General features: G+C 38.1%; 1 pseudogene; it reads left to right on the plus strand.

Moving 5' to 3' along the window:
- The first annotated feature begins 403 nt into the window (after positions 1 to 403).
- LOC124896682 overlaps positions 404 to 4,509 on the plus strand; it is a 9,332-nt pseudogene continuing 5,226 nt past the window's right edge.

Here is a 4,509-nt window from a genome sequence, read left to right on the forward strand (position 1 = left end):
GACTAGGTTCATGGTTAATTTGGAGTCCATAAAGTCGTGTCGAGTAGAGTCTCTTTTAGGAGTGTGTAGCATGCCACACTCATTAGAGAGAGGCTACAAGGAATTTAGGAATATTTCTCTTTTTTGGTATTCTATTTTCAAGATTGGAGTCTTAGTCTTGAAATCTTCTCTAACCCTTATTTGTTCGCCTTTCAGATCATGCTTCATAGATCTGGAATATAAGGAAATTATTTTATCCTATTTGAGGGTAATGCTGAAGGGATGCATCCTACTTCTGGGGTTCATCTTTTATATTATGGTCCTATCACTGATAGATATAGAGATCCATCAGTTGCTACTAGTCCTCCTAAAGGGAAAAGTGACTAATATGAAATTCCATTAGTCTATTTATGTTATTGCTCAGATGGTCGTTGCTCATGCTGAGCGGGGTGCGATTAGAGCTTTATCTGCTGAGACTACAAGGGTTAGCCAATTTATGAAGATGGGTCCTCCCACTTTTTTTGGAGTGAAGGCGGAGGATGATCCACAAGGATTCTTGGATGAAATAGAAAATATATTTTGGGTAATCCAGGCTACCAATGTTAAGTGGGTAAACTTTGCAGCTTATCATCTCAAAGATGTTGTATATCAATAGTATAAAGAGTGGGATAGGGATAGAGATGATGTAGAAGAATCAGTCTTGTGGGATATTTTTGCTAAGGCCTTCTTAGATCATTTCTTTCCCCAAGAGTTGAGGGAAGCAAAGATGGAGGAGGTTGTGAACCTCAAGCAAGGGTGGATGTCTATCAAGGAATATGCCTTAAAGTTTTACCAATTGTCAAGGTATGCTCTTTATTTAGTAGCTACATGCAAGAAAGTATGAGGAAGTTTGCTTTTGGGTTAAATTGAGATTTGATTTTGGAGAGAAAGACTGCTTTTTTGATTAAAGATATAGACATCTCTTGTTTGACTATTTATATGCACCAAGTAGAGGATAAAAAGAAAGAAGTATGCAGATTTTGGAGATAAATAGGGTTTGAGAAATAGATTTTCTGACCAGGGAGGTTCTCTATCTCAGGGTGGTCAGGATGGTGGAAAATGGTATAAAAAGAAGTGTGAGAGTTCTATTTACTTCTATCCTTCTAGTTCTCCTTACTAGATGGGAGAAAAGTGTCATCAAGGTAGTGATAATTTTTGGGCACAGGGTGCCCAATTTCAGGCAAGTGTAGGTCAATCAATTTATTCATGCCCTACTTGTTGATTCTGTAGTTGTCCTCATTAGGTTTATTGCAATAAAGGAAGGGACAAATGCTTTAATTATAGCCAGACAAGCCATCAGCTCAGGGAATGTCCAGTTAATATGGTTGATACGGGGGAGAATAGGATTTCTATGGCTTTATCTTCTGCTCCTACCCTTGGTGGTGGTACATCTACTTCTGTTACTGCTCTTGGTTCTAATGTTAGTGGGAATAGTTTGTGTCTTTGGCATCCTTACAAAAATTCATGGCATCACCTGATGTAGTTACTGGTACATTATAGCTTCTCTCGTGGTGTATATTGTTTACTTAATCTGGGGTCCACTCTCTTTTATGTGACTCTTTATGTGGTTATATCTATTGGTCTTGATCCAAAAGTTATTTTGAATCCTTTTTTTGTTTCTACTCCAGTAGGTGACTCAGTTATTACTAAGAGAGTCTATAGAGAGGGGTTATCTGTTGGTGGCTAATAGAGCTTGGTGGATCTGTTTGAGTTGGGTATGATGGATTTTGATGTCATTCTGGGTATGAATTATTTACACTTTTATTATGTGTCCTTGGATTGTTAGACCCATATGGTTGTCTTTAGGTTCCCTGGTGAGCCGATTATAGAGAGAGAGGGTGGTTTGCTAGTTACTAGGGAAGGTTTATTTCTTATCTTAGAGCTTAGATGTTAATCTCTAAAGGTTTTCTTTATCACATGGTCTGGGTTAAAGATTTTAACTCAAAAAGTCCTTCTTTTCAGTTAGTTCCACTGGTTAAAGAGTTTCCAGAGGTCTTTCCAGATGATTTTCCTGGTGTTCCTTCGTATAGGGAAATCGAGTTTTGTATCTATCTAGTTTTGGACACTCATCCAATTTTTATTCCTTCATATAGGATGGCTCCGGCTGAGTTGAGGGAACTCAAGGAGCAACTTAAGGATCTTCTGGATAAGTGGCTTATTCGGCCTAGTGTATCTCCATGGGGTGCACCAATGTTGTTTGTGTATAAGAAGGATAGTTCCCTTCAGATGTGCATTGACTGCAGGCAGTTGAATAAGGTAAAAGTTAAGAACAAGTATCCTTTTCCAATAGATGATCTATTTGACTAGTCGCAAGGTGCCAAGCTCTTTTCTAAGATAGATCTTCGGTCTGGGTGCCATCACCTAAATATTAGGGAGGTAGATATCCCTAAGACAACTTTTCATACTCGGTATAGGCACTTTGAGTTTTTAGTAATGTTATTTGGGTTGACTAATGCTCTGGAGGCATTTATGGATCTAATGGATAGGGTTTATCATCAGTATTTAGATCTCTTCATTATTATGTTTATTGATGACATTTTAGTTTATTCAAAGAGTAAGGTGGATTATGTTAATCACCTCTATATGGTGTTGCAGACCTTAAAGGAACAACAATTGTATGCCAAGTTCTCCGTGTGTGAGTTTTCGTTGAAAGATGTAACTTTCTTTGGTAATATTATTTCTATGAGGGGATCATGGTGGATCGGCAAAAGGTTATTATGATGAAAAGGTGGCCTAGACCCACTACTTCATTTGACATTCAGAGCTTATTGGGATTGCCCGAGTATTATAAGTGGTTTTTGGAAAGCTTTTCATCGATAGTTGCTCCTTTGACTAAGTTAACTCAAAAGAAGGTTAAGTTTTTTTGGTTGGATAATTGTGAGGGAAGTTTTGAGAAGTTGAAAGATAAGCTAACTTTGGCTCTAATTCTGAATTTGCCGAAAGGAAATGATGGGTTCGTGGTTTATTATGACGCATCTTGGGTAGAGCTCGGTTATGTGTTAATGCAGTATGGGAAGGTAATTGTCTATGCTTCTAGATTTTTGAAAGTACATAAGAGGAATTATCTTACTCAAGATTTAGAGTTATTGGAGGTTATGATTGCTTTAAAAATAAGGTGGCATTATTGGTATGGTTTGCACGTGGATATGATTTCTGATCATAAGAGTCTACAACATGTGTTCACTCAAAAAAAGCTTAATCTTAGGTAGAAGAGATGGTTTGAACTTCTCAAGGACTACGATATGAGTTTTCACTATCACCCAAGTAAGGTTAATGTGGTTGCTGATGCTCTTACCAGGTTATCCATAGGGAGTTTTGCTCATGTGGAGGAAGGAAAGTGGGAATTGGTGAAGGATATTTACCTTTCTAATGTTGGAATTTGCCTTTTGGACCCCAAGGATGGTGGTGTGATGGTGCAAGAAGTGGTTTGATCATCTCTTGGTGTGGAGGTTAAGGAGTAGCAAGTGCTAGATCCTATCTTGATTAAATCAAGACTGACATTGGTGGGAAAAAGGTAGTGGTGTTTGAGATTGGTGGTGATGGTACTTTACGGTACCAAGAGAGGTTGTATGTTCCTGATATTGATAGATTGCGATAAAGGATTTAGGTTGAGGCACATGAATCATGTATGTTATTCATCCCAACTTAACTAAGATGTATCATGATCTCAAAGAGATCTATTGGTGGTACGGCAAGAAGAGATATGTGGATGATTTTGTGACCAAGTGCATGGTCTGTCAATAGGTTAAGGTTAAGCATATAAGGCCGGGAGGGTTGTATCAAGAAATTCATTTGCCCGAGTAAAAATGGGAAGTGATCAATATGGACTTTATTATCGATCTTCCTCGCTATCAAAATCAATATGATTCAGTTTGGGTCATCGTGGATAGGATGACTAAGTCTGCCCATTTTTCTCGGTGGAGGATTATACGAAGCTATATCTTTAGGATATTGTGAAGTTGCATGGGGTGCCTATTTTGATTATTTTTTATCATGGCACATAGTTTACATCTCACTTCTGGCAATCTTTTAAGAAGAGATTGCATACTAAAGTGAGCCTGAATACTGCTTTTCATCTGCAAACAAATAGATAAGCAGAGAGAAATATTTAGACATTGAAGGGTATGCTTCAGGCTTATGTGATTGATTATGGTGGCAATTGGGTTGAGCATCTACCTTTAGTGGAGTTTGCTTACAAGAATAGCTATCATTCTTGTATTGTTATGGCCCCTTTTAAGGCATTGTATAGTAGGAGCTGTAGATATCCTATTGGTTGGTTTGAGCTTGGGGAGGCAAATATGTTTGGTCCCGACTTGGTTTACCAAACTATGGACAAGGTGAAGGTGATTTGGGATAGGCTTAAGGCTTTGAAAATTCTCCAAAAGTGTTATACAGATATTAGGTATAGAGACTTGGAGTTTGAGGTTGGGGATAAGGTTTTCCTCAAGGTATCTCTCATGAAGGGAGTAATGTGGTTTGGTAAGAAGGGGA

Source organism: Capsicum annuum, chromosome 3 (genome assembly GCF_002878395.1).
Source record: "Capsicum annuum cultivar UCD-10X-F1 chromosome 3, UCD10Xv1.1, whole genome shotgun sequence".
NCBI classification, from domain to species: Eukaryota; Viridiplantae; Streptophyta; class Magnoliopsida; order Solanales; family Solanaceae; genus Capsicum; species Capsicum annuum.